At 34.5% G+C, this 11,537-nt stretch overlaps 1 long non-coding RNA gene across 1 annotated transcript; it reads right to left on the bottom strand.

The window, feature by feature from the left end:
- Window positions 1-384: 384 nt before the first annotated feature.
- LOC113285744 lies at window positions 385-3,475 on the bottom strand. Its single transcript, XR_003328909.1, has 5 exons — window positions 3,174-3,475; window positions 2,661-2,706; window positions 2,476-2,583; window positions 1,663-1,762; window positions 385-988 (listed from the first exon to the last, which is right to left on the bottom strand). It is a non-coding gene; the product is annotated as an uncharacterized LOC113285744 (long non-coding RNA).
- Window positions 3,476-11,537: the final 8,062 nt, after the last annotated feature.

The raw sequence follows: 11,537 nt of genomic DNA, 5'->3' as shown, positions 1-11,537 counted from the left end.
AGTTAAACAGGCAAAAATCTGATTCCACATACTCCAAGGATGAGAAAACCATTGCTCACCCAATTCTAAAAAGTTATTACTATAAGGACAAGTAATTCCTAAATTGAATCAAACAGCTCTCACTAAAGGACATTCTATAAACAAATGACTGCTAGTTTTCTGCAATCCAGAACTACAAAGCAAGCAATGCACAACAAACCTAGAAGAGAAGACAGCTATTTTAGCATTGAAAGGCAAAAAGAACAGCAAACAGTTTCCAAATAAACAAAGATAATATTATCAGCATCCTTTATAAGCTTGACCAGCTAGCTTTTCTGACTTCGGCTCTTAATTGGTACAACCACCAATAAACGGTTAAAAGGATATCACAAAATAAGACTTGAGCAATACAATCAGAGAAATTTATAAATTACAAGCTCAAACAAAATCGTCTCAGATAATCAACATGCATGTGAATACATAAGATGTTCAAAAGAAGAAGTACTGCAAAAAAAGAAGCCCACCGACTTCACTATATAAGGAATGGGGAGTTTGGACAACTAATGCTGGCAAACACTAGTTGACAGCAAACAGTAACCGCTTAGCAATTTTTACAAATTCCTCGGGACTTAAGCAGTTAAGAAGCAGCTTTCATACCAGAAAGAGCTCAAATATCAAGCCTTGGAATTTGGGAGGGTGCAATTGGCAATTAATAATGTTTAAGGAAGAGAATAGTCCTAGAAAAACATACTTGGGGCCAGCAGAATACCATCTAAATGGAGGCATACGAGAGACTTGTTGTCTCTCACAAACTTCTTTTCTCCCTGTAGTACTTTTATCTCAACACTTTTCCATCTGCAGCTGTAAAGAACACCTCTAATTTTTGAGCTCAGCAACGGGGGTTCCTTGGGATGATCTTAGCTACCATACCTCCAAATGGTTCCAAAACAAGAGACAATGGGCATCCAGGAGAACAAATCACTTAGTTATCCCCAGATAAAGCACCAGCCTGTTGTACAGAAAATCAAAGATCAATAAAGTTAGCCAGCATTCATCATGGAATTGCATTGTCATTTGTCACTCACATGATTAAAAATGAATTGCGATAAGGAATGGGTTGTAAATGACGTGAGCCATGGTGACACATTCGTGAGAATAATGTCACTTACATCTTCAGACAAAAAGAACAGCCTAAAATTTAGACAATCAAGAAACAATTAAGTTAGCCAGTATTCACTATTGAATGGCATTGCAACTCACAGGTTTAAACATGAATTACGATAAGGAGCGGGCTGTAACTAACTAGAACTGCGGCACCTAGAGCAACTACTTCACCATGATTCACAGTGACATTTGGGTCTTTACCAGTCCATGATTTAACAAGCTCCTGAACAGCTGGGATACATGCGGATCTATCAACAAGGATCACCTCCAAGTCCTTGAAACCGAGCTTTGCATCTCTCAGAGAATGTTCCCAACTGGAACTTTAAGTCTAAGAACATTGTTTCCAGGAGAAGGCCAGAGTTGGGCACCAGTAAGAGCAGTAAACCACAATACCACAAAAGGTCACATGTGTTTAACAGATTGCCCAGTATAGAAACATGCTGAAATAGTATGCGACTCATATGTTAATGTTAAAATATCTCACTAGTGTTTAACGTTTACAAGATTTTGGTTACTTACATCATTATTAGACAAGAACTTGTCAGAAATATGTAACTTCAACTTTAAAAATCTTCCGCAGCTCAAGCCAATAGAAATGGAGAAAAGCATCAGGAACGTGCTGCATAAAGAATAAGAAACTTGTCAGAAACAACCAAGCCTTATGCAGTCACTACATGATTCATGACCACCACAACTTCACACAAATTATAAGTAAATCATGGCATTACAATCAATTTAAAGGATCACAGTATTTAAAACTACCACACTTCCAAATGATATAAAGTTTCCAATAGAGAGTCAAATAAAAGAAATAGAACAGGAATGCTTGTCAGTGCCGTGAATGCCCGTATCCAAAGCAGTTGCTTTACAAGATAGAATGTGTGACAGAGCTACGCACTGATCAGATTACACATACAGCAATAACTATCAAATTAAATCAACATGTGAGTTTCTAAAGGTTCCACATCAAGCAAATATCTGGTTTAATATAACAATCCCTTAGTATCACAGTTTACAACCATATCCGACCGACAAAGACCCATACAAACAAGAAAACGAGAGACACATTAGAGATTTAGCTGCTTACAACAAAAGACAGAAGCAAATTCACGATTAGAAACCAAAAAATGTACATGTTAAGTAATCAAAAGAAGATATCCATTAAACTTCACTTAATCTGGAAGGAGTACTGTACAACAAGACTTGTTGCTCAACTAAAAAAGCAAGAATAACTGAAAAATTACTGGTTGTGCTTTTGTCGTTAAGACTGGAAAACAATACAACTATACAAGGATTCTAGAAACATAGAGATTCATATATGCTAGGGTGTACCTTTTCACATGAAGTCGTACAAAGATAAAGATTGGAACTCCAAGCTGTTTTCTAACCCTCTTTGATTGCTCCCTATCTACTGTTGGTTGAACAAAATGAATGTATGACCTGCACCACAATAATGTTGATTAGCTCATAAAGTATAATTTACCTTTACTCAAAAAGTGACAAACTTTGAGCACTACCTCAAAGACTACACTGAAGACAGTTGTCTCACCAGAAAGTTCTCCACTGCAATGGCAAATCATAATAGGAGTTGTGTAAGACAACCATTGGACATCAATGCACATTAAGACATTAATATAAATGAGCCACACCATAATCGAAAGATCAGAAGCAGATAATTCCTTCCAATATATCTCAAGATTGAACCAATGCGAAAAGTATCATATATCAGTCCATTTAGTTTGTTTCTTAGATAAATTTGGATTCTAACGTAATCTTCACTTTGAGCATAGTTAAACTTAAAATTAAAATAGTAAATCATCAAATAATAATACAAAATAACATCATAACTCTTCGGTTATTAGACCTTAACATACTATGTTTATACCCCCTGAAAGCAGGGCAAAAAAAAAGATTGTGACAAATTTCTTTATAAACCTAATAATTAACATTCAACCAGCTATTAGGGGAAAAGCCCTAAAATCTCACTAATTTTTTTTCAAAAAATGAATTTCACCAGTTGAAGAAGTTACCTGAGTGAAAATCACGCTAGCTGGAAAATCATAAATGTTAATAGTTGTGGAAGATGATTGATTCCATGAGACCTCCGATATACATATAACTAAACCAATATTTAAGCGACCAAGAGATTTTAGACTACAATCAATAGATCTAGGGGAATCATGGGCCGGTATGCTCCGGTTTTCACCTCGTCCACGCTCAATCTAATAAATCACGGAATTTCAAATTTGGCATCCATATCCAAGGCATCACCCAATAAATTTGCATTCAATGGATGCAGAGATGGACGAGTTGGATGCGGATAATCCAACAAATTTTATTTGTAATACATTCTTATGGAACTTGTACATCATATATATATATATATATAAGTGTCATGAGGATGAGATGTCGAAACCACTCCAAAAATGAAAAGAATTAAAGCCAACTCTGAAATATCCTGAACGTAGAGTATATACTTTTTGAAATAGAAATCAACTCTGAAAGCGTTTCTAGCAAAATCAGTCTCCAAGGCCGATTACTCGCTGAGTAATCGCTATAGGCTATATGACCGAGGCGATTTCCGATTCCAAGGCATTTTCGAGTTTTAGCGATTAAGGCGGACATTTGGACCGATTTTTGAGGAAAAGCGATTTAACGATTTTCTCGAGTTGGCCCTGCATGCACTAAAATCAGAAAAGAAAAATTTCTTAACCCCTGATATGGGAGTTATCAAATAGAAAAACCACTAAATACATGATAAATACGTTGAATTTAATAATATTACACACTTAATTACATGATAGTATTAAAATTTTGACCGAATTAGGTACAAATCATGATTTATAAGCAGCAATTTACAAATCTCTAATAAATAAATTCCGCGTACTCGATCGAGTTTTGGCCATTTCCAAATCCGAACTAATTTCTCTTCGCTCCAAGCTCTCCAACCAAGTAGGACGGAGAAACGATTTCAACTAGGTTGGTGTAGAGTGTAGACATCCATTTGTACTCGAACAATAAAGCTCAAGGAGTGTTGTGTCAGGTTTCTCTAAGATTAGTGAGTGTCTTCACACTATACTAAATACTGGCGGTGGGATCATTGTTTAATTAATTAGGACGTAATATACACACACTACTACTCATCACAAATGCCTAGAATTTTCAGTAGACTACTAATGAATAATAGCAAAATTACATTACCACATATGTTTACAAACTACCGAAACGTAGATAGATATTCATCAGCGGATGTCCGGCGGATTTTCGTGGCTGTATCGGATCTAATCCGTAATCAGTTGAATTTCAAAAATTCCATCCACATTCAATCCACTAGTGAACGGTTTGAGCACCCATCCATAAAAATATGGTTGGGCTCGGTTAAATCCACGGATTTCGGTCCAAATGCTCACCCTTAGTCGTTACCGTAATCACAAAAATATGAGTGAATAAACTCGTTTGGGAACAACGGGTCCAATATGAAAGTCAGGGGACCAAAAAATGAAAGTCAGGGGACCACAAAAAAAAGAACAAAAAAGACCTAGGAGAGTTTGGACTTTGAAGTAAGTGGTTTATTAAAATGGGCAGCTAGTAGCTGGTCATTTCCGTTTCTCAAAGGTTTGATGTATTCTAGGAGGTCGTAGTTCGAGTCCTCAATGGTGTAATATTGTAAAATTGATATGGAAGGTAAAGTTAGTCTGCCCCTCAATTCTTTTCAGTTTCCTTGACTGATTTCTCATGAGGCTCTCTGATAGGCTAGCACGGAAACCTGTTCAACTAATGTAGTAGTATGCTATTGGAGCTTAGCTTGTTAGGCTCTCAACTAATTTCTTGTAATAATACTCTTTATCGAATAAAAAAAATAAATAATATATTGAAAAAACTAACTTACGGCGTCAGAGCATCTAGAATGGTATGGTATAAAATGGTATAAGCTAAATATGATAGGAAATTATTTGAATATGCTCTGAAGATCGGGAGATAATTTGAGTCAAACCAGTACAAAAATCCGTTTTTCAAAAAATTTCTTTCCGCATTTTTTTTGTTATATTTTATCATTTGATTAACTTATCTGATAATATATTTTGATGTTCTTAATCTGTATGTGGTGACTGAGGTTCAAGATTAGTTGTTGAATAATCTGATCCTCCATCTACGCTATAAAGTTTTTAGATTTTATGATTTGCTTTGGTTCTCTTTCAACTTATATCGTAAATCTATTGTTGAAATCTTTAATATTGTATTAATTTTTCTTTGCTTATATCCTTGTTGATTCATATCTGTGTAGTCATCAGTAGTGGTTGATCTTCGAGGAAGCTTTGCTTTTGAGTTTGTCGCAGTTGTGCTTATTTTTGGAACAGTGGCGTTAAGTCTTTCTCCATTGAGGAATCTCTAAGTGGTTAGAGTTTACACTCCTATATTTGAATATGATCTCGTTTTTGAGTCCATATTGATCTTGTCAATTTCATCATGAGTTGTTTAAGATCTATCATCAAAACTCATTAGGTTAAGCATTGTAACTCGGCCAACTGATATACCTATAATTCAAGCAACTAAGAATAGAATATTCCCAGAAATGTTCAAAATTCAGTCAAAATTTCTATGCCATAAGTATAGCATTCTCGTATTTGGGTATTATATTTCTGAAAGCTTTTGAATCCTTAGTTAACCCTAACCTTTTATAACCTCATTTGTTAACCATTGCATTATCTCAACCCTTATATTGTTGGAAATTGTGAAAGAAGATATTATTCTCTAAAAAAAATTAGTTGCGGTACTCGTCAAGTTCATAACCTATCATCAAGAATGAAAGATGCAAATGTTGATTCTAGTTCTTCTAGACCGATAAGAACAGTGATAACTGATATGCAAGTTCAAAAAAATGTTGCTTCAGAATAGTCATATAGTTTGTTGGTGTGTTTGCGGGTAAAAAAGGTTTGCTGGTTTTCTGGTAAAAAATGGTGGAGTAGGTAAGTGCTATATGAGGCAAATGCTCGATGAAAAAAATCGTCTGAACCTTTAAACAAATGTACTTCATAGGATTACTTTGAGTTCGAGAAACTTATTTGTAATACTATGGCTTGAAACAGGACAATGGTCGTTCCAGATTCAATTCGGAACAAGAAAGGAGAAGGGTCGGTCTATAGAGAAGGAAGTTGAGAATGTGTGGAGATTGATCAACTGATGATGTGATGTGTTGAACTTCTTTGAAGATGATTACTCTGTGTAAGACGAGAGAAAACTTATGTATTGTTTGATAATTGATTGCCATAGGTTTGCTTATATTGAGTCTTGTGAGTCTTATCAAATCATAGGATGAGGAGCCTATTTATTACAACACGTCAATCGTATGTAAGTGGTGACAGTTTATGAGGAGTAGAAGAATGATAAGTGAGAGATCGTGCATAATACACTTCTACCTTGCGTGGAAGGCTTGGTTGATTGACCATCCACTATTCCATTTATTCCCTCAACTTCCAGCACGAATTACTCTCACATTTCTCATAGTGGATGTATCGCACATAGCACGTCTTGTAGTACCGAAGACCAAAACCCTAGTGAATATCCCACCATGTGACATGAATTGATGTCTCACGTGAAAGTCTGCTTCGCAGACGTATTTTTTGGTCAACAATTGACCTAATCAGACCATGCGTCTTGATTGATGAATTAAATATAGTTCGTAATCCATGATTATGATGGATGAAGCATGAAGTGTTTGCTGGAACATCAACATGCTTTGTGGACCATGAATATTAAATTAGGTCACTGATGATTGTATCATATCATTATGCTAGTTTAAGAAGTAATGATATTCTGATGACTTGGATTGATAAGCATAGATTTAATGAGATTGCTAGATCAATTATAAACCATTATGATATGTCAAGCATATGACATGAAGTCAAGTGAAAATAAGCATTCATATAAGGTTCATCCTCAGTCTATGTGTCATGAATCAGCCGCATGACAGAATAGAGAGATAATATTGAAATATTGGTCAACTGATGAACTAAATGTTGGTTGATAGACCAGCTAAATATTGGTCACTGAACCAGTAATATGCTAATAACTGAATTAGTCAAATGACATAACATAGAGATAATATTGAAATATTGGTTGACTAACAAAATAAACGCTGGTTAATAGACCAATTGAATATTGGTCACCAAACCAATAATGTACTGACAACTGAATCAGTATGAAATTCTCGAATGTTGATGATTGAATCAATATGAGAAATATTGCTTTGAAGAGCAGTGATAATTCAATCAATAAAATATAAATTAAATATTGTAGCTGGACCGAATATTAGTTAATTAATCAAAATATTGATTGCTAGATCAATATAAAACATATTGGTGTTTGAATATGTTCAGAATTATGCACAACAGATTATTAGATCCAAAACCCTAATTTTGATCGATGGATGATCAATGGATGATCAACTAAGAATCAACCAATGGATGAGAGACGGACCGGCCATAGGTGGTGATGGACCGACCATGTTTCACCCAGATGCTTGACTGAGCATTTACCAAATTCAGTTGCAGAGAAATTGGTGTATGGATGATTAATTAGTCTTTAATAAATTAGAATACTGCTTTACTAAGCATTAGGTAGTAAAACCTAATTATGGAAGGAGGAGGACCGATCAATGGATGTTGGAACCGGCCCTTGGTAGTCGTGGGATCATATGGTGGTGAATGAATTATCTTCCAAGTTGTTTGAAAAGACGAGGGTACCCAAGTACACCACAATCTTTTATTTATCAACCTATAAGTCCTCTACCGAATGTGATCGTCTATGGAAAGATTCGATACAATACAAAAAATTCGGTTCATGCTTCGTGTGATCTTCTATGGATACAAAATCGAGACAATACAACAACAAGGTCACTTGTGTGATTGACAATGGATACAAGATCGAGACGATACGACAACAAAGTGTGCACTTGATAATAGGTTCGGTAATAACAAAAACTCTATAGGATCAATATCAAGTGTTACGGAATTAACGTACAAGTGCAATTTACTTTAATTACAATAAAATAATTATAATGCGGAATAGTAAAGTAAATGGCACAACAAGATTTTGTTAACGAGGAAACCGTAAATGCAGAAAAACCCCGGGACCTAGTCCAGTTTTGGATACTCTCAGAACTAAGCCGCTATACAAAATTCAATACCAACTTCGTATAGTCGAGACCAAGCAGACTAACCCTAACAACTTAGTTTCTTCAGTATCCCTGCGCCTTCGACTTTTAGAGTCACGCACGTGGATAGGAAGTCCTTTGGATCGTATTCCAAACAAAAAATAAAGAATCTGTCTGGTAACCGCTCTAATCAATCTTGCTAAAAGATATTTGATGATTTGTTGACAAAGTATCTTATGTTTAATCTAATAAACTCGTTTGTATGGTTAGATCAATCTAAATATTGATTATCGAAATAATCAAGTTCTAGATTAGCAATCAATCAATATAGATCTCAAAATAAACTATAAAGTGATGCCAATATCACACAAATAATCAATCAAGTCTATCAAAGATAAACTGATTCTAGTTGGATCCCAGCCGATCAAGGTTTGAGCACTAAATCCACAAGATACTAATAAGAATTCTTTTTCGTCTTCAAATATTCTATTGCCTTCAAATACCGCACAACAACAATTGAATCCTCTTGTGATCAATCACGCACAGAACAGAGTCTACAAACCATGATCACAAGATGTCTTTAGATCCGAAGATGGTTTCAAAGATCCCATCAATACTTTGATCTAGTTTGAATGAGCCTTATATCAGAAGAGAAGCTTCTAATGAATAAAAAAAACTAGGTGCATTCAAAGTTAAAACAATCATTAGTCAATCAAATCAATAATCGAAAACTAATAACACTGAGTTATCTAGTTTCCCACCAGCGGTACTCGTAGATCTTCTTGATCCCACATAAATCTTTAAACGAGCGGTCGTAAGAAATTTCGGCTAATTAGGTTAATTTCCTCTCCAAATAGACGACTCCACTAGAAACTACAAGAAATGAAGTTTTCCTGGTGTTAATGATGGATTATGAGTTTGGTCCCACACATCCTAGTCACAACAATGGCAACACCTTCCTCGAATAGTATTAGAGAGCGCTTTCTCTCTACTGTACTATGTCCTTCCTTTTATAGGCTTTTCCCAAAAACTCTTTTTCTCATGACATCATGCCACATGTCATGGAAGTCCCCTTATTTACAACTATTGTCATTCCTCCTAATGTGACCTTCTACTTTTCTAATAATCCCTTCCCTATCCTTCCTAGTTTATGGATATATCCTAGTGAGCTTGGTATTCAGTCCCAAAGTCCCTTATGTATCAAGATGGGTTTATCCTCCCTTTAGGGGACCCCTAGCCCTGCTTAGGGGCAACTATTTTTTTGTATCAACACCTGGCTCTTAGGATAGTTTGAAAAAAATGTAAACTCAAGTATTTATAGATCAAGGTTGTTTGGACAACAAAAAAAATCCAGAACCCAAAATATTCTTAAGATATCCATTAAAGTACCTAAATTCACTTTCATATTTCCAATTAATCTTAACCAACATTGCTGGTAATTAAAACATATATGATGAAAATAATAATTAAATGCTTTTCGATTTTTCGGACCAGGGATCACCTTGAGTATCAAGGAATATCTTTGAACAATAAATGATAAGAGTTATATACATGTTCAAATATGTAGATATCTGGAAGATTCTCAACCTGACAAAGACCCTAATTCACACACACCATGAAGAAATATGTGAACCATGGTTATTGGTTTTGTACATGGAACTGATTAAACCATCACTCCAACAAAATACGTTGTGACCGGTTATATGATGAAGGGAGATTTATGGGAACTAGATCTATTATTTTCTTATTATTATTTGTATTTTATTAATGATAGTTTTAATAGAAAAATAATCAAAAAATTCGGATATATTAATTAGGGTAATTTTAGAATAGTCTAGAAGCTTATTTTAAAAGTTTTAATAAGTTAGGAAAGTTTCCTAAAGGTAGTAGGTACCTTGGGGAACAAGTTTTTTATATTTTTGTTAAGTTTAGGGTTCGTTTAGAGGGAGTTATTTATATAAAGAGCTCCAAAAACGAAAATTAATGGACTCTTTTGATTAATTATTTTGTTATTGTTAAACTTGGTTTAACTCTATTTTCATTTTTATTTATATTCGGGTTATTCCTGAGGTCTAAATAATCATTATATACATAGTTGTGATTCTTTGGAATTGCGAGATCTGAATTTTTGTTATAGTCGTTATTCGTAAGAATAATTTGAGGTCTGAACAATCAATCGGTTACCTATCAAATTTGTTTCCGCTACAATAATTATCATATACATTGAAACGCTTCCGATATGCATCAGTTGGTATCAGAGCTAGGTTGATTCTAGGGTTGATAAGATGCTACCAAGGGTAATTGGTCATGCTCGAGGTCGAGGAGGTGCTCCAGAAGATTCTAATGCATTAGGAGAACAAATAATGGAAGATAACGAAGGTATGTTGGTTCGACATAATATTGATGGTATTTTTGATGACGCTCCTGAAGATGATGAACCTACTGAAGAAGTTGTTTTCAGAGATCAAGAAGATAGTGATATATTTTATTTTCCTATGATCGAGAGTAAACTAGTTGTTGATTATTGTGATATGCAAATGGTTTCTCATATATATCATAGTAAGAGAAAACTCGTTGAATCAATCTGATCTGTTTTGGGTTCCCAACATACGTCATGCTTCCATACGGTAGATAAAGTTTTTTTTCTTTACTGCATCAATTCATATTTTTGAAGAATGTCATCAACGAGTTATGCATGTAGAACATGGTACCGGCAAGATTCGAAGACGAATCTTTTCCAACACCGATAGAATGATGAAGGCAGATGTATGGGAACTAAATCTATTATTTTCATCTTATTATTTGTATTTTATTAATGATAGTTTTAATAGAAAACTAATTAATATTCGGATTTATTAATTAGTATAATTTTAGAATAGTCTAGAAGCTTATTTTAAGAGTTTTAATAAGTTAGGAAAGTTTCCTAAAGGTAGTGAGTGCCTTGGGGAACAAGTTTTTTAATATTTTTGTTAAGTTTAGGGTTTATTTAGAGGGAGTTATCTATATAAAGAGCTCCGAAAAGGAAAATTAAGGGACTCTTTTGATCATTAAAATTATTTTGTTATTGTTAAACTTGGTTTAACTCTATTTTGATTTTTATTTATAGTCGGGTTATTCATGAGGTCTAAATAATCATCTTATCCATAGTTGTGATTCTTTGGAATTGTGAGGTCTGGATTATTCGTTCATAGTCGTTATTCGTAAGAATAATTTGAGGTCTGAACAATCTATCGGTTACCTA

This window comes from Papaver somniferum, chromosome 6 (genome assembly GCF_003573695.1).
Source record: "Papaver somniferum cultivar HN1 chromosome 6, ASM357369v1, whole genome shotgun sequence".
Lineage (NCBI taxonomy): Eukaryota > Viridiplantae > Streptophyta > Magnoliopsida > Ranunculales > Papaveraceae > Papaver > Papaver somniferum.
This window is presented reverse-complemented; position numbering and strand designations above follow the sequence as displayed.